Below are 19,052 nucleotides of genomic sequence, written 5' to 3' on the forward strand. Positions count from 1 at the left end.
TGATCCCAGGGTCCTGGGATGGAGCCCCACGTCGGGCTCTCTGCTCATTGGGGAGCCTGCTTCCTCCTCTCTCTCTGCCTGCCTCTCTGCCTACTTGTGATCTCTCTCTGTCAAATAAATAAATAAAAAATCTTAAAAAAAAAAAAATAAAATCTGGTAGATTCTCCCCCTCCCATTTTCTATTAAAAAGGTAATATTTAAATAAGGTTCATATTTCAAAAGAGGTAAGTTATATAGTATAAAGTAAGTCTCAAAAGTCATTTCAACATTAGATAGGAGATTACATATTATGCCCACATATACAAATGCAGTAGAATTAGAAAAATATCTATTTTTAACCTTGAGGGAAGGAAGACCTTCTTAAGAAAGATTACAAAGCAGAAACCATAAGAAAATACTGAATGATCTGATAACATGAAGTTTTCAAAAAATAAATTTCCCCTTCTCTAACGTTCCCGTTTCTTCAATCCATCAGTGTCCCTGTCTTTGGCAACTATGATTGTCATTTTTCAGCCATGCTTCCAGAGGTAACCTTTGCAGACAAGAAAATCTGAATATGTAAGCAAAATTCTGGCATACTATACACAGGGTTCTGCAGTCTGTGTTTTTCACTTAATGTATCTTGTCGATTATCCTCTAACAGTGCATTTAGAGCTGCCTCATGTTTTCCACTGGCTAGATTGTATTCCCCTGTAGGAAAATGCCATCATTTATGTAACTAGTTTCTTACTGAAGAGCACTTTTGGTCTGCTTCCTGTCTTTCTCCAGGACACACAATGTTGCAGTTCATATGTCGAGCGGACTTTGAATTGAAAATTCTTGAACAACATACATGAGTGAAACTGTGATTTACATAGAAAACTATTTCTGATAAGTTATGCCTAAACTGCATTTAATAAACCAATCATTTCTAGAATCTGTGGTTTCCCTAAGTAATCAGCTTTTATTTGTCTAAGATTTTATTTTTAAGTAATCGCTGCACCTAATGGGAGGCTTGAACCCACAACCCCGAGATCAAGAGTTGCACGCTCCACCAGCTGAGCCTGCCAGGCGCCCTGAACGATCCCCTTTTATTTATTTATTTATTTATTTATTTAAGATTTCATTTCTTTATTTGACAGAGAGATCACAGGTAGGCAGAGAGAGAGATGGGGAAGCGGGCTCCCTACTGAGCAGAGAGCCTGTTGTGGGGCTCGATCCTAGGACCCTGGGATCATGACCTGAGTCAAAGGCAGAGGCGACCCAACAATCCCCTTTTAGAGTTGACTAGGACCTCAGGGATTGTTTTCATCCAGTCCCCGATTTACAGTAACTGTGGTAACAGCATCTCAGAGAATCCTGAGGTTAAGCATTTAAAGCCAGGAAGGGCACTTGTAGTAACTCATCTTTAATGCAGTTTCAGAGAGGGAAAGTATCTTCTCTGAGATCGCACAGCTGTGGAGTGGAAGGGTTGGGGCACAAATTCCACATTCCATTTCCTTTTGCCATCCTTCGTGGATTATCTCAGTCACCGTAATCATCAGTTCCCTCATGTCTGTTTGTGAGCCAAGGACTCCATCTCTTCAGTTTCCTTAAGGCAGTACACAAAGATTTAAAAAGAAGAAAACTTGGGGGACCTGGATGGCTTAGTTGGTTGTGTCTGCCTTCTGCTCAGGTCGTGATTCAACGCCGGGATTGAGCTCCTGCATCAGGCTCCCTGCTTGGCGGGGAGTCTGCTTTTCCCTCTCTCTCTGCCCCCTTCTCATGCTCTCTCTCTCTTGCTCACTCTCAAATAAATAAAGTCTTAATAAATAAAAAATAAAAAATAGAAGAAACTTACAAACAACAACAAACAAGGGGGGTGTAGGGGGAGGTCTTTAAGAAGAGAGTGGGATACTTTTTTAGTAGGCTTCTTACCATTTTATCATCTCATTACAGTCTTCATTGATCTTAATTGCTGTCAACTTGTTGAGTCCCTAAAAACTCCTAACCAGGCCCAGCTGGCCAGTGATTACTTGGTATTTTCTGAGCGCAGGACGTGGGTTGGGCTACATTGAGGAAATGGAGAAATCCTCCTAGTTCCTGAGATCCCAGTCGTCTCCTGAGGGACCCAGGAGAAGGCCCAGGAACACACTTTTCTCTGCCCTAAAGCACTAGCCCTCTGTCTGCTCTCCTCTGTCCCTCCCCAGTCTCCCTGTGGTAGCCTCCGTAAGGGGCCTGAGTGGGATCTTCCACAAGTCTGTGTCCACTTCCTCTGTGGCTTCCCAAGAGCAGGTGTTCTGTGACAACTTAGGAGCCAACGGCCACTCCCCAACCCCACTTCCACTTGCCCTAGACGTGGTGGAAAGCTCAGAATTTCCTCTACCATTTCCCTGGGGAGGTTGTGCTGAGCCACCCAGCTGGCATTTAGGATCTGACTTGCCCAAGGACAGAGAAAAAGAAACCAGCCAGAGCCGCAGTGGGAACCCTGCCCAGCATGGTTTACAGGGTACTTTCCCTCGAGTTCTTATTCCTTGTCATTCGCTCGTGCGACATGCATTTATTGAATCCCTACTGTGTGCTCTGGGCTAGGTCCTGGAGATACAAAGATCAAGATTCAGCCTCCCCCTTCAAGATGCTCATGGTCTGTGAAGGAGACAGACACGAGCAAAAGCCAAGGACAGTTAGTGGCATGGACATCAGTGTGATGGTGTTCGGGGGTCTGTGGTCACTTCTGCCAGGCCAGAGGAGACAGGAGTGTTAAGAAGGGTCCACAGTGGCCTCAGGACCTTGCATGGTGCCTGTGCTTGGTGAACGCTGTGGAATGAATGAAGGAGAAGCTTCGTGGAGGACCTGATTTTCAGTGGAGTTCTAAGAAACGAGTAGGTATCCACCAGGTGGCAAAGAGAATCAGGGTATTCTTGACTCGGGGAGCAGCTCAGGCCGGTGGAGTGGAGGCATGACACAACATGGGACGCTCTGGGAACCGCAAGCAGCGGAGTGTGAGGGAGCACTGGTGGGAGAGAGTGCTGAACGTGGCAGGCAGAGGCCGGGGTTCATGCCAGCTGTTTGTGTCGGCTGAGAGGTTTGGATCTTACTGTGAGAGCAGTGGGAGCCGCAGAGGACTGTGTGTGTGTGTGTGTGTGTGTGTGTGTGTGTGAGAGAGAGAGAGAGAGAGATTGATTTTTTTTTTTAATTTTTTAAAAAAGATTTTATTTATTTATTTGACAGAGAGAGAGAGATCACAAGTAGGCAGAGAGTCAGGCAAAGAGGGGGAAGCAGGCTCCCTGCTGAGCAGAGAGCCCGATGTGGGGCTCGATCCAGGACCCTGAGATCATGACCTGAGCCGAAGGCAGAGGCTTAACCCACTGAGCCACCCAGATGCCCCTGATTTTCTTTTTGAAAGACCACTCGGCTGTGATGTGGAGGACTGACTAGAGATGGGGGGAGATGGACAGCAAAGAGATTAGTGAGGAGGTCATTGTCACTGGGGCAAGATGGAGGGTCTGAGCCCAGAGCCGTGGGGGAGGGAGGAACTGAATGAGGAAGGCATTAAGGGAGTGGCGTTGACAGGCCTGGAGGACCAGCCACATCTATAGAGCAAGGGAGAAGCCTGGGTATTTGCTCAGGTTTCTACTGGAGACACAGGAGGAAGAACAGATTTTAGGGGAGAGACGATGAGTCTGATTTCAGACATGTTGAGTTGGAGGTACACCCAGCTCATGAGGTGGGACATCCGAGGGAGAGATGTCTAGTGGGTAGCTGGACATACAGGTCCAGGCAGGAGATCCCCAAAAGACGGCAATGAGGGATGTTGCCCTTCTGTGATCCCTAACTAAACCATCCCAAATAAACATCATTTAAGTAAAAATGATTACTCACTGGGGTGCTTGGGTGGCTTAGTCAGTTAAGCTTCTGACTCTTGATTTCGGCTCAGGTCATGCTCTCCGGGTCATGAGATTGAGCCCCGTGTCTGCCCCTGCACTTAGCAGGGAGTCTGCTTCTCTCCTTTTCCCTTTCCCTCTCTCCCTCCTCGATCTCTCTCTCTCTCTCAAGTAAGTAAGTAAATAAATAAATAAATAAATAAATTTTTAATAAATATATTTTTAAAAAAGATTTTATTTATTTGACAGAGATCACAAGTAGGCAGAGAGGCAGGCAGAGAGAGAGAGGACGAAGCAGGCTTCCTGCTGAGCAGAGAGCCTGATGTGGGGCTCGATCCCAGCACCCTGGGATCATGACCTGAGCTGAAGGCAGAGGCTTTAACCCACTGAGCCACCCAGGCGCCCCATTAAATACATATTTTTTAAAAAATGACTTACTGTGTAGCTGCAACTTCAAGACAAGTTCCAAACAAACAAAATTATCTCCCTTCAGCCTCTCTGTCTATCAGACCTCCTGGAGCAGACATTTGGGGATCCCAGAACATAGATGGAGGTTGGAGATAGGGAAGCTGATGACTTGACCCGTGAAAAGCATACAGTAGAAGATGAGGGGATCACCATTTAAGAGGTGCAGTGTGGGGGCGCCTGGGTGGCTCGATGAGTTAAGCCTCTGTCTTCGGCTCAGGTCATGTTCTCAGGGTCCTGGGATCGAGCCCCGCATCGGGCTCCCTGCTCAGCAGGGAGCCTGCTTCCCCCCCACCCCTCTGCCTGCCTTTCTGCCTACTTGTGATCTCTCTGTCAAATAAATAAATAAAATCTTAAAAAAAAAAAAAAAAAGAGGTGCGGTGTGAAGGAATCAGCAGTAGAGACTGGGAAGGAAAGAATGGTGGGGAAGGAAGAACCCCAGGAGAGCATGGTGTCATGCTGAAGGTGGGGGGGGCAACTTTGTGTTTTACGAAAATGGGACTGTGATTTTGTGCACCTAGTATGGCAGGTGGCACATGGAAACTCTCCGTAAGTATTTATTAAACGGAGCTGAAATTGATCAACTGTTGATCACTGGGCGCATCAAGAAAGAGAGGACCAAAAAGAATGATTGATCTAGGAATTAGGGGGCTTTGCACTGGGGGCTTCTCCTTTGCTTTCACCTCCCTGTGAAATAGGTGTTGCCGGTATCACCTGCCCCAGGGTTGAAGTGGCATGTGCAAGTTGTAGAAGCCAGGTTTCCTGGCTCCACGTCCACCTTTCCCCGAGTTGGTGGAGAAATAGGGAACAGTCCCAGGGAGTGGCAATGCCTTTCATTTCTTTTTTTTAAATTAAATTAAATTTAATTAAATTTAATTTCTTTTCAGTGTTAATGCCGTTCTTTTTTTTTTTTTAAGATTTTATTTATTTATTTGACAGATAGAGATCACAAGTAGGCAGAGAGGCAGGGAGAGGGGAGGTGGGGGGAAGCAGGCTCTCTGCTCAGCAAAGAGCCCGATGCAGGGCTTGATCCTAGGACACTGGGATCATGACCTGAGTGGAAGGCAGAGGCTTTAACCCACTGAGCCACCCAGGCGCCCCAATGCCATTCATTTCTGATAGTAATGCCCGACCAGTAGAACCAGGGACAGAGAGGTTGTTAGAGCCAGCATTTATGGCATTTGCCCATATTTGCGACGCTTAGGTGGCTATAGTCCTCTCAGATGTGTGGGTATTTAAGTGAGACTGCCTTCACAGAAGGTAAGATAGAAGCTTGAGTGTGGGTGCTATCTTGGGGGCCAGAGAAACCACTGTGGAGGTAAAAGGACATGGTAGGGTAATCTGGCTAAATTAAGGAGAAAAGGAATGCATTGGGACGATACATGGTAGCTCCCTGAGAGCCTGAACAACAAGGGCTCCGACATCCATCAGGACTGTGGGGCCTTGGGTGTCTAGAACCAAAGCGAAGGTGCTAACGCCACTGACCTTGCATCTCAGCCCTGGATGCTGCTGCCCCCTCCAGAAGGAGTTCTGAACTCCTGGCTTTTTTGAGCCACTCGCGGCAGAGGCAGAACCCAGGCCAAGCATCTGGTTGTCTAGCTTAGGTCACACGCCGTGATCTCGCTGCGGGGGTGGGGGGAGTGATGAAGAGTGAGGTCCCGGAGGTTGAGGTGCCCTCTCCCCGCAGCAGGTGGAGCTCTGCCTCCCACCAGGGCTCACTGCGGGCCCCATGCCTGAAAGTGGACCTGGGAGGCGGAGACCTGGCATCCCCCCCCTTAGGCTACTGAACGTATCTACATCTTGATCATAATCTCTTTTTGACATTTTCCTGAGTCTTTTAGCCTCCAGCTAAACAGCAGGATTCTTGCATGCTCCGGAGAGCTCTGGAGTCTGAAAGATTCCAGTGGAAAAGACAGGTCATCCCGGCATCTGGATCCTCCCCGCACATTTGATTCCACTCGGAAAACTTTATCGCTGCCTTCTGAGAACGGAGTCCAAGGCTTGGCTCTCTCTAGCTAACAGCTTGAATTCTCTTTCTCCTCCGGGGTTGGGCAAGACTCTCGGGGCTGTGAGGCGCGGGGGGGTGGGTGGGGGGGGGGGGGGGGGCGTCCTACCTTGCTTTTCAGACTGGTGGCTGGAGGACTGGCTTCAGGCTTGGTCTGTGGCATGACCGAGGTGCCAATGCCCCAGCTGTCCAAGGCAGCGGGACTGGGCATCTCTCCAGTTCTGAAGATGTCAACCTCATTGAGATGTTCTACCCAGCATCCTGCCTGAGAGGGAAAGCTCAAGGAGCTAGAATTTGTCTGCCTGGGGTTGTCAGCGTCTACAGTCAAATTCCACAACGAGAGTGCGTTGGGTTAGGTGAGCGCTGCCTGCCTTCTTACCCTCCAGTCCTCGGGGTATAGCTCTCTGAAGCAAGGGCACCCTGCCAGAAGTCTTGATCATTCATTCCCAATCGCCTTAGACAAAGGATTTAATTTCCTTGAAAAAGAGGAATGTACTTTTGAACTTAACTGGACTCAGGTGGGGGACTGGCAGCCTTGCGAGAGTCTTTCCCCCTGGTACCTGCAAGTGGGAGCTGCTGCCTCTGTGAAGCCGGGTGTGTGTCATGGGTGAGCTTCTTACAGTCTGGACTGGAGGCCATTCCCAAGGCGAGGCGTGGTCGCCCGTGTGGGGTCATGATGGTCCTCGAGAGGGACAAGCAGGTGTGTTCCTGGCCCGGACTCTGGCACAACTTCTACTGACTTGTGTGTTTTTGCCCCCAAGACGTGAAATCATGTTAAAAGCAGCACTGAAATGTAGAATAAATCTTGAAGGACCTGGTTATTTTACTAAAACACGGCTTTGCTCACATCCCCCCTCTTACAAACCTCCGTGAGCTGCCCAGGTCCTTCGGGAAAAGGCGTACAGCCCTCAGAAGGGCGCACAAGGCCCTCTTTGGGGGCCCGGCGCACCTTCCTGCCTCTTCCCCTGCCACCGCCTCTTTCCCCAGCGTGGCCTGTGTTCTCTCTGGGGCTCAGTGCACTTCAGCTCCTCTGCGCCTGATGTGTTGTTGCTCCCTCTCCCTGGAATGCCCTCCCTGCCCTTTTCCTCCTGGCAGCTACCCACAGGAGCCACCGGAAGTCACCTGCTTCCCTGCCGCCTTCCTGAGCCTCTGCCCTAGCGTCTCTGCCACAGAACTTACCACTGGAGGGGCCTGGCTCCTCCCTGGGGCAGAACTGTGCCTGGCACACTGTAGGTGTCCCATGATAGGCCCGGAAGGGCAGCCTGCGGGGACAGGAGGGAGCCATGGGCAGGCCCAGGATCCGATATGGACCAGGTGGGCGCATGGGGTGGGTGAACTGTTTGTCGGCACGGCGGCCCTCCCTTGGCACCTTTTGAAGCCACGGTCTTGGTGGCTTTGCTGTTTCCCTGAGCCTGCCAGGTAGGCCCCGGTGAGGGTGGGAAGGGGACTTAGGACCTCCAAGCCTAGCACCTGGGTCCTGCTCACCCTGAGGAGGGCTCTGAGGGCGCATCAATGAGGAGCTGGTTTAAAGGCGGCACCGGGGCGCCTGGGTGGCTCAGTGGGTTAAGCCTCTGCCTTCAGCTCGGGACGTGATCCCAGGGTCCTGGGATTGAGCCCCACATCGGGCTCTCTGCTCAGCGGGGAGCCTGCCTCCTCCTCTCTCTCTGCCTGCCTCTCTGCCTACTTGTGATCTCTGTCTGTCCAATAAATAAATAAAATATTTAAAAAAAAAATAAAGGCGGCACCTTTGAGAGGCTTGGACTGCATGTGGTCCTTCCCTGCTCAGAAATCCCCACAAGCCTGTGGGCAGAGTCTGGCAGGTGGTATCTTTATGGCCCATTACCATGGAACCTGACTACTATCCAGGGCATTCCTGGTATTAAACAGTCATCTGGGGTCTGCATGCCACTTAGAGAGTACTGACAAGAAGCATCTTCCTGCCATGTCTGTGGGGGTAGACTTGTTTTCTTTCTTTTTCTTTTTTTTTTTTTTTTAAGATTTTATTTATTTATTTGACAGAGATCACAAGTAGGCAGAGAGGCAGGCAGAGAGAGAGGAAGGAAGCAGGCTCCCCGCCGAGCAGAGAGCCCGACGTGGGGCTCGATCCCAGGACCCTGGGATCATGACCTGAGCCGAAGGCAGAGGCTTTAACCCACTGAGCCACCCAGGCGCCCCTAGACTTGTTTTCTTAAAGTTGAACCACGCTTAGGGCTGAGCCCACACATGTGTGGGCCTCCTTGACTAGTGGTGAATGTGTTGCTTATGTTGCTTGCAGAGTATGTTTCCAGAATTTAGAAGCACATAGCGTTGCTAAGATCTTTAGGAACCCATGCAAGTGTGTTTGGTGGGCTTAGGTGGTGGGATAGGTTTGATGTCCTTGTTTTGGAAGGGACAGCCTGTGGGATTTGCCTTTGTTTCTGCCTCTATGGGGCATACTACCCCCTGGTATCCATCCAAGTCCTCTGCCTCTCTACCCACATCTCTCTGTCCTCCTTCTTTATCCCTCCATAGACAATCAGCTGAGTTCCTCTGAAATCCATTCTGTCATAGGATGTGTGCTTCAGATGCCAGACCCAATGGGGACTTAGGAAAAGTGGGTTTTAAGAGTAGACCTTGGGGGCGCCTGGGTGGCTCAGTGGGTTAAAGCTTCTGCCTTCTGCTCAGGTCATGATCCCAGGGTCCTGGGATCGAGCCCTGCATCGGGCTCTCTGCTCGGCTGGGAGTCTGCTTCCCTTCTTCTCTCTCTGCCTGCCTCTCTGCCTACTTGTAACCTCTATCAAATAAATAAATAAAATCTTAAAAAAAAAAGAGTAGACCTTGAAAAAAAAAAGTAGACCTTGATTGGTAGGATTGGGAAGTATGGTCAGGAAAACTACCTTGGAAAATAGGCAATCCAGGTAACTGACACAGATATATATATATAGATAGATAGATAGATAGATAGATAAAATCTTTTTTAAAACGTAGAAATTGAAGTTATTAAAAATGTTAATTACCTATCAGTATTACTCTTGGGAATTTCTTTCTTTCTTTCTTTCTTTTTTTTAAGATTATCTATTTATGGGCGCCTGGGTGGCTCAGTGGGTTAAGCCGCTGCCTTCGGCTCAGGTCATGATCTCAGGGTCCTGGGATCGGGTCCCGCATCGGGCTCTCTGCTCAGCAGGGAGCCTGCTTCCCTCTCTCTCTCTCTCTCTCTGCCTGCCTCTCTGTCTACTTGTGATCTCTCTCTGTCAAATAAATAAATAAAATCTTTGAAAAAAAAAAAAGATTATCTATTTATTTGAGAGAGAGAGTGAGAGAGAGAGCACACGCACAACTTGGGGGAGGAGCAGAGGGAGAGGGAGGAGCAGAGTCCTTGGTGAGCAGGGAGCCTAATGCAGGCTTGATCCCAGGATTCTGGGATCATGACCTGAGCTGCAGACAGACTCTTAACCCACTGAGCCACCCAGGTGCCCCTCTTGGGAATTTATTCTAAGGAAATAATTCTGAAGAGGGAAAGAGCTATCTGTATGGATAAAGATATTTATAACAACATTGTTTAAAATAGCAGTAAACTGTAAACAGCCTGAATGTTCCCACATGGCTTTATAATTCATGAGTTCATGATACCTAAATCTGGTGACATACTGTGCTGTTATGAAATTAATAGGAAGATGATACTGATTCATAGGAAAATGTTGATGGATTTTGGTGAAAAAGTGGTTTCTGTCTTAGCAGTCAAAGTTACAGATACACTTGAGGGACTAAAAGCTGATTACATGGGCCGTAGTGTAAATTGGCATAAGGTAAATACTGGGTTTAGGTGAAGTAAGTGGCCATGAATATTTTGTGTGTTTGAAATTGCTTGATATACAATTGATACACTTTTTTAAAAAGAAGACCTTAACATATCAAAGACTTTGGATCTGGGTGGGAAGGCCAGGGGGAGGGACCTCCAGGCCTCCCATCTATTACCACTGGGAAGACAGAACTGTTGGGTCTTATCAGCCACCTGCACTGCAGGGGCTGGAGAATTCAGATTGGCTAACTGAGTCTTTTTGTGATGGAAGGCCTGACCTCACCGGCTGGCTAATTGTACAACTGCCGGCCTCCCAGCTCGGACTCTGCCTGGTGCAGGTGACCTCCAAGTGGCCTCAGAGCCCCAGATGATTGCTCACACCTGGTTTTGCAGTGAACCAGCCCCGTGAGTACGTGTGGCCCTGAGGCTCAGCTCTGAGCCTCCCACTCACCTCCAGGCAGAGGGAGGCAGCTTCCTATGCTCTCTTCTGCAGTTCCGGTAGGCAGTGGCGAGCAAGCGTGTGCTTTGCACACTGACCTCCGGCGGCCCTGCCTAACCCAGGTAGAGCCCTAGTGAGTTAGCATCTTGGGTGTTTGCAGTATTGTACATATTTATTATAGGATTGAAACTTTGAGTTGCCCTTCATGGTTAGCTTTGGAAAGCCCCCCACATTTATCCGGTCTGCCTCCACCTGCTTAGCAGTCAGGCCCCTCTGAACCCCCATCTCGCCATGAGCTCTGCTCGGACTTGCAGCTGGAGGTGTGGCCTTGGGGCCGAGCAGCTGACCACTTTTTCCTGTCTCTGGCATCTCAGAACCTTGGGATGCCTGGTGAATAGGCTTCTCACCGTTCACCCCGTGCTGGTCCCTGCCTCCCCATGTGTGTGTAGACTTTTCTTCTTAATGGGGCACTTTCTGGACATGTGGAGTGTCTCTGCAGAGGACACTTGATCATCCTTTTTTTGTGGCCGCTGTGGTTCAGGGCAGGCAAGGGAGTCTTCCCAGTGTTGTTTGTGGAGTCCTCAGGCGGGTGAGAGCTGGAGAGCCCCGGGCAGACCTTGTGCAGGCAGGTCGGACCTGCTAGAACAGACCATGGCAGCAGCGGTGCATGTGTGGAGAGATGTCGGGGCCCTCCTGGGGCCCTGGTTATCTCGAGCACCTATCTGCAGAAGCCAAATTCCAGAACTGTCAAAGGTTTGGAGTTTCTTTGTTCTGAGATCAGACTGAAGTGAGCCCTTGTGGCTAGAGGTTGGCCAGGGTCAGGAATGAGTTGGAAAGCGTGTGGGCTCAGGGCTCATCTGGATACTCGGGAGGGGTACTGAGGCCAATTTCATATTTTCCGTGATGTGTTTGGAGGCAGCGGGGGAGGAGGGATATCTGTGTGCTTTCCTGGAATATTTCTAGATGGCCGCGGTCCCATCCCACCCCGTACAGCGACCTCCAGCCTGCTCTCACGGGATCATTGCTGGTGGTGTGCAGCACAGTCTAAGTAACAAGCTGTCTCCTGAGCCCAGGACCCAGCAGTAACTGCTCATCTCAGTTCCCTAATTTAGAGACCACGTGCGTGCCCCAGGGCTGTCAGCAGCTAGATTTCTTGAAGCTTGAAACACATTTCCATAGAAACAATGCTATAAATGGTGGTTGGGTTCCTAGGCTAGCCCACAGAGAGCCCTGGTGTCACCTCTGAAGTTGCTGAAATAAGGTATTAGTAAAATTGAGAGCGAAAATGCAGCAGCGAGATCCAGCACCCAGGACGTTAGAGGTTAAATGGTGTGGGTTGATTTGTGTAACTCTGTTTCTTTAGCGGGAGGTATCTTTCTGAGCCCTCCTGCTAAGGGAAGCTCTGGGGCCATCCTCCTGCCCACAGTCCTGTCTCTCCCGGCTCCCATTCCTTCTTGCTCCCTCCTCGGGCCAGGAGTTGGAGCTCCCCGGCTTCCTGGGAGCTGGGCGGGGTATCTTTATGGTCAGGAAATCGTATTCAATGGCCCTGACATTTTTATCATCATCGTCATTGTTATTTAAACCATCTCCAGTTAGAGTAAACATTACACCTTAGCAATTTGTGCTGTCAGGATTCTCTTCTGATTGCTGCTGGTGCTCCTGTGGATGTTTTAACCTCGTTTGTAAGTCCTTGTAAATCCGCCGGTACTGTTACTTTGTGCTGATTTTGTCAGAGAGCGAGATCAAATGGTTTCATCACATTGTTTCCACGTGCGATCCCTTTCAGGTTTCATTCTGAATGGATTTCAGTTTTGGGGGGTCTATATATAGGTGCCATGAGTATCGTTTGTAAAAACTCCTTTGGGAGGGTATTTGAGATTATTTTCATGGAAACTGGTCTCCCAATCGTAACTACCTGGTCAAAGTCTTCAACTCTCGCAACACAGTGCCAAATCACATTCTAGAAAGGTTTGAATGGTTTAGAGTGGCACAGCAGTGACAGGGCGGCTGTCTCCGGATGGCCCTGCCATCAGCAGCCTTCTTGTTTAATTTATTTACTTATTTGCACGTGGACTTGAGGCCATAATGGGTCCTTAATGGAGTTCTAATTTGCATATCTTAGATTGCTGCTGAGACTGTACATTCTTCGTCCTGATGATTTACTGTTTGTGGTTCCTCATGAGTCAAACTGTGTTCGTCCTCGGTGTCTGCAGAGCATTCCCACTTCCATCTGTCTCCTTAAACTACTCTCCTGTGGAGAGACGAGGGACGCACTGTCCTGCCTGCCTCCCTCCCTCCTGGTGGGGGGGCACCTTTGGCCTGGGCTAACCGGACTCCACACCTGCCTGGCTCAGCCCCTCACTGGCTAGGACTGGTGCTCTGGGTGTGGAGGGAGGGGAAGGGAAGGAGAGGGACGGGCCCAGTGATGGAAGTCTTAGGGGAGGTAGGTGAGAGGAGGGGCTTACCTGAGTGGTTCCAGTATAGGCTCCTGAAGTGACCGCCTTGTAGGGGGCTACTGGGGAGGTTCTGGGAGGAGCTACACAGGACGTTAGGGCTGGAGAAGGCATTGGGGTTCATCTGGGCTAAGGGTCACCCCCTTCAAGGTCCCATCCCCATCTCCAGCTACACAGGTGAGATGATAAGTGGTCAAGGAAGCAGTGGAAAATTGGGGTGTGGGCGTCCCACCACAGGGCTGCTCCTGTGGTGCTGCTGGTCTTTCCAATGCTACTCCCCTCAGGTAGCTACTCTTCTCCACCTCTGAAAGGGAGGGTGGCCAGTGTTCCGATTTTTTTCATGACAAACCAGAAATCCTGATTTTTATTTTTCTAATTTTTAAAAAAGATTTGTTTATTTATTTGAGAGAAGGAGAGAGAGCAGGGGGAGGGTCAGAGGGAGGGAGAGTCCCAAGTGGACTCCGCACTGAGAACAGAGCCTGACACGGGGTTCAAACTCACAACCCCGAGATCATGACCCCGAGATCACAACCTGCACCCGAGACCAAGAGCCGGACGCTTAATCAGCTGCGCCACTCAGGTACAGTTGTATTTTATGTTCAACTAAGAAAGAGAAAATGCTGTTGATTAAACCATGGCATGCTCTTTCGATTGTGGGGTGCATCCTGATTTCAGGATTGGAATGGAAGAAATAGTAATGAAAACAGTGATAATAATAATAATGCTACATGTGATTGCTTACCTCAGATTTTCTCATATATTACTTGTGCACTTATCAACAAGAATTTCCTGGGCACCCACTATGTGTGGGCGCCAGGGATACAAGGCGACTGGCATCTAGACTGTTCTCTCTAATCCTAGTTAGGAGGTAGCTCAGTTAGTTTAGGAGCAGGGACAGAGGCAGTGAGGGGTGCTTGGGATTGACTTAGGAAGTGCTCTCAGCGGAAAGGGACGAAGGAAGCAGGCTAGAGCTGGGGAGGACGGACTGTAAAAGAAGGAAAGAAGGCCCTACTGCAGCTGGAGCTGGCTAGCTTCAGCTAGACCCCCTGGGGATCTCAGGGGTGTGACTTGAACCATCACAGCATGGATTCCACCTTGAGATGAGGGGGCTGAACTTTTCGACCCAGCCCCTTGCCCCACCCCCTATTCAATCATTGGCTCTAGTGCACTCTGCCAGCAAAGGCTCCCTTTGAAAAGGGGGCAGCTTTGATCTCTTCTTAGTGGCTAACACAGTGGCTGGCAGATGTTGCACCAGTCTGATGAAGGAGGTCCAGGAGGCCTCCAGCGATATAAACTCCAGTGGGCTTCCTCTGCTTGGAGAGGTCAAGGAAGGCTTCCTGGGGGAGTTGCCATTGAGCTCAAGTCTGATGGGAGACTAGGGGTGTGGGGTTTACCTGTGGATGAAGGTGGGGGAGGAGGAGCATGTGTGAGCAAGTAGGTCTCTTGAGGAACTTCAGCTTGTTTGGTTGTGTGGCCCTGGGGCTGGGGTGTAGGACAGAGCTGGTCATGTCCAAAGTGTCCGCACCTCACAGCTTGCCTAACGGGCTCAGCCTTTTGTGGAAGAATGCTGGGAACTCCTGAAAAGGGATGTGATCGCTCTGATGGCAGTGAGGATGGTAAGTGTGCAAGACGAGATGCAAGGGGGATGAATCAGGAGATACAAAAAATGGTAACCAACACTTACGAAAGACTTCACGTGTGCCATATGCTGTGAGGATCTTGTCTCCATTTTGCAGATGAGAAAACCAAGTGGTTAAATAACTTGCTCAAGGTCATCAAGCTAGCGTGAGCCAAGATTTGGACTTAACGTCTCAGCTTTGGCTCTTAACCTGTGTATTCCCATGAACACAAATATGGGGTTCTAGTCCATGACCTATCAGTATTTGTTTTCATTTAAGGATAATGTTTTTTTTTTAAAGATTTTATTAATTTTTTGAAAGAGATCACAAGTAGGCAGAGAGGCAGGCGGAGAGGGGGAAGCAGGCTCCCTGCCGAGCAGGACACGGGGCTCGATCCCAGGACCCTGGGATCATGACCTGAACTGAAGGTAGAGGCTTTAACCTACTGAACAACCCAGGCGCCCCTAAGAATAATGTTTTATTTATTTGTTTATTTATTTATTTTTAAAGATTTTATTTATTTATTTGAAAGATCACAAGTAGGCAGAGAGGCAGGCAGAGAGAGCCCGATGCGGGGCTCAATCCCAGCACCCTGGGATCATGACCTGAGCCAAAGACAGAGGCTTTAACCCACTGAGCCACCCAAGCAACCCAAGAATAACGTTTTAAAGCATGGCCCACTGCACACACTCGATCTTGTGGGAGTTCTTCCTGGCGCATGGCCACAAGGTAGGGAAGCTGAGCTCCAGCGGAACAGCCAGTGACTGGAGTCTGTCTGGGGCTGGTTCCGCAGGGGGCATGGAACTGTGCTGAAAGGAGTCCTTTGGGAAGCTGGCAGCCTTGGCTCTGTGAAGAAAGGGTGCTTCTGTCCCCGTGGCCCTGCTGGCTGGCCCTCCCTGCCAGCCACACCTGTTTTGTCCTTCCCCCTACACCCAGCCAGACATCGCTCCCAGAGTGACAGCAGCAACTGGGGACATCTGCAGAAGCTCCCTCTCAGGCCTGACAAAGGCACTAAGAACCTAGCCCAGGGCCTGCAAGAGAGGGAGGTGGAGGCGAGGGTAGGTGGGCGAAAGGATGCAGACAGCTGGGGCCTGGTGTGGCAGACGTGGCCCTGCCCCAGAACAGGTGAAGTAAAAGTGAACGGAGCTTTCATGGGTAGAAGAGAAAACAGTGCAGAGACTTCTTAGCACACAATGGCTTCACTTACTGGCTGGGGTGGTTTTGAGCTCGTTGCCCTCTCAGAAAGGACATGACAAAAAGTGGTGAGGAGAAGGCATGGCTGTCAAAAGAGCGTCTCTCCTCAGGCTGGTGGGTGGCACTGGGGAGGAAGTGTAGGGAAAGGACACGAAGAGAGACTGGGAGGGGGGCCTTGGAAGGACACCCAGATGTTAGGGTTGAAAATCTGGGACGAGCCCAGCAGAGGGTCACCCTGAGGCTGATGGGGGATGGACCCAGGGGTCTTCAGGGGAAAAAATATCTTGCCTGGCTAGGTTGAAAGGAAGAAGCTAGTTTTAGGAGAAGGGGATATAGGCTAAAACAGTAAAAAGAGGAACAGTTGTAATCCCTTAAGTATACATAGCATGATACCGTCATAAAGCAATGTTTTGCCCTTGGAATTCTCCCAACCCCTAGAAGGTGTGTTTTCTCTCTCTTTGTCCGTGTAACAAATTCAGTACATCTGCTATGGGCCCCAAAAGTGAGGCTCAGGGGTGTCAACTTTCCTAAGATCCCACAGGGCATTAGCGATAGGCAGGACCAAGACTCTGTCCTGGTGACTGTTTTTTCCACAACCTCTCTTTTCTTCTGTTGAAACCGTAGGTAATGAGGTCTTAGAGGTGGAACCTTTATTCTGCAAAGGAAAGGACAATAGGGACACAAGGAACCCAGCATCATTGATTTGTGATTTTCCCAACCACAGATTCCCCAGACTCCAGTACAGGTTGCTTATTCAGTGAAACACACCATCTGTGCTGGCCTCCATGGAAAGATCCTGACAGAGAAGGGACAATGGAAAAAGGGCAGGAATGCAGGCCTGGGGCTTGGTGGGGTTGGAGGCGGGGAGAAAACCCCTGTTTAAATAGTAACTGATGGCAGTAGTTACTTAATAGAGGTGGGTGGGTGGGTAGGGAGGACCTAGCTTCCTTGGAAGCTTTTCTTCCCCCTCTTAATAACACCTTTATTGGAATGTAATTCAATACCACAGAATTCACCCTCGGAAGCTTTTTAATGGTCTCGGGTTTTCCCAGAAGTGGACACTGCTGATGGTCACTCGGGGCCAAGTCCAGAGAGCTGGTACAGTCCCAGGAAGCCTCTCTAAGGCCATTTTCTGCCCTCATCAGGACCCAGAGTTTGGAAGCCTGTCAAGGGTGCTTTGCCTCCTGGAGTGTCTCTCAGCAGACACACTCCCTGGGCACTGGAGCCCTGTGTTCCTCTCTTCCCTGCAGTTTGTAAAGGTCGAGAAAAGCTTGCTCTGTGGGGAAGGTCCCTGGAACACCTTTTTTTCCCCCTCTCCAAAGGGCACCCTTCTTGGCTGCCCCAGAGACTAGAGCTTCTAAAACCAAAACTTTCACTTCACATGTCACTGATTCTGCACTGTCATATCTGCAGCAAAACTGACCTCCAGGGCTTTCTCGGAAGAGCTGCAGCTGTCTATACACATCCTTGTCTGCCCGCCCGTGGGAGGCGCGCTTCTCCTGGGGAGGGGGCATCGGTCGCCATCTTGAGCCCTCCTCCCTTTGACGCACACATGCCCCTCTCCTTCCTCTCTTCTTTCTGAAACGGCCTGAGTCTGGAAGTTGAGTTGGGGTGGAGGGATGTGCTGTTGCAAGATGAGCGGGACTACTCCGGGTCAATGACTTCTGTTTCCCACGCACCCCCTGCCACCTTCCCCTGCTCCTCGTGCTGCTTCCTGGGCCAGGCCCAGCTACCCCGCATGGGACAGGAGGAAGTCCTGGCCCTACGAGGCTGCGTGAGGAGTGCCCTCTGGAGTGGCTCCCATCCGTTTCCTGGAGGTTGGGCCCTGGCTCCACGGTGGCAAGCTCTTCTAGGAATGTGCTTCCCAGCTGGGTTTTCTGGTTGGTTGGGAACATCCCTGGGCTGGTCTGCCCTGGCTCTCAGGGGCTTGCTCTGGGGCTGGCTTGAGGCCAGATTTCAGGGTTAGGCCCAGTGGTGGGGGTAGGGAGGACAGGATGGCCAGAGGCCTGCAGAGGAAACCTGGCAGCAGTGGGCACTGGACACCAAGTCTTTGCTTTTGCTTCCCTCACTTGGATGAGGTGTCGGTGGGAATGAAGAAGTCAGACAAATGGAAAAAAACGAAAAGGCTTTACACCGAACCTCTGCCTAGGAGTCCTGAGAATCTAGCCTCTACTTGGGGGACCGGGCCTGCGTGCCTCAGCACCCCAGTGCCCCAGCTGCTCACTGCCTTCCTCTGGGGGAGCTGGGAAGAGGAACAGAGAAGTGACAGATGATTGACTTGCCCTGTGATCTTGCGCAAGTCCCTTAACCGATCTGAACCTCCGTATGCTCGTCCATAAAACCAGGGGGATAAAACTCACACATATGTAGGGTTGTTAAGTAGGCTCTGTGTGGGGACATGCTTTGAGAATTGTCAGAAACAATACTGTCATAGCAGATGCTAAATTCCAGAGCCTGGGCTTTTCTTTGTTGAAGGTGGTTTCCCTGGCTCCTGCATCCACTTTTTATAATCACGGAATCCTGGATTTTAAACCAGAAGGGAGTTTTAAGAGGTCATCTGGTCCGGTGCCCTGACATAATGATGGCTGTTTTGAAGATGAGACTGTTTTAGGTTGTCCTTCTTTTGCCGTATGTGTTCTATCCTGGTACAGTAAGCCCTTTTCCTCCTGGATGAGGTGTGAGGTCCAGGGGTGCACAGGTGCTCCCCCAGCAGAGGCATGGAACAGGATGAGACGGTGGTGCTCCTCCTCGGGAGCAAGGCTGGGTCTCTGTCATCTCGTCCCCAGCGGCAACCCTGCAGGCTCGGAGGGTCTGGGAGGATCCCATTTCACTGCCTCTCCCCTTCTCCCTGAGAAAGCAAGAGATTCACCGCTTCTCAGGACTGGGCCCAGGGGAAGGCCGCCGCCAGGACACAGTGTTTTCTTCCTTCAGAGGCAAACCTCCTTCTGACCCATCTCTTTGGGAAAAACAAAAACCAAAACAAATGGAAAGAACCTCCCCTGGACTTTCTCCTGGTCCTGGAGCTTCACTGAACGTGGGCGCCAACGAGAACCTCCGGGAGCAGAAATGTTCCCCATCTTCCTGGCAGCCAGGCCAGGAGGCATGGGGTTTGGGGAGGGGGCTTAGGAGGGAAGGGAGGGGGAAATGTGGGCCTGCAGTGAAAAGCTGCCCCAACTCTGCCCTCAGTGGCTAGAATTAAACCCAGGAGCTTTTCATCACCTCAGTAACTGGTCTTTTATAGGGGCTGGGACGTTTCT

General features: G+C 50.3%; 1 protein-coding gene across 2 annotated transcripts in view; it reads left to right on the forward strand.

The window, feature by feature from the left end:
* Positions 1 to 19,052, forward strand: part of LOC111148506 (ELM2 and Myb/SANT domain containing 1) — a 68,645-nt gene that overhangs the window by 7,254 nt on the left and 42,339 nt on the right. Inside the window, exon 1 of one of the 2 annotated variants that reach the window (XM_022505111.1) lies at positions 6,641 to 6,668. The exons of the other annotated variant lie outside the window; for it this stretch is intronic. The gene's annotated coding sequence lies outside the window, so the exon portion shown is untranslated. Of the gene's footprint in view, positions 1 to 6,640; positions 6,669 to 19,052 lie in introns of those variants that run through there. 2 annotated transcript variants of the gene reach the window in all.

The sequence above is a fragment of the Enhydra lutris genome, unplaced genomic scaffold (assembly GCF_002288905.1).
Source record: "Enhydra lutris kenyoni isolate GAN:26980312 unplaced genomic scaffold, ASM228890v2 scaffoldscaffold20, whole genome shotgun sequence".
In the NCBI taxonomy this organism is placed as follows: Eukaryota; Metazoa; Chordata; class Mammalia; order Carnivora; family Mustelidae; genus Enhydra; species Enhydra lutris.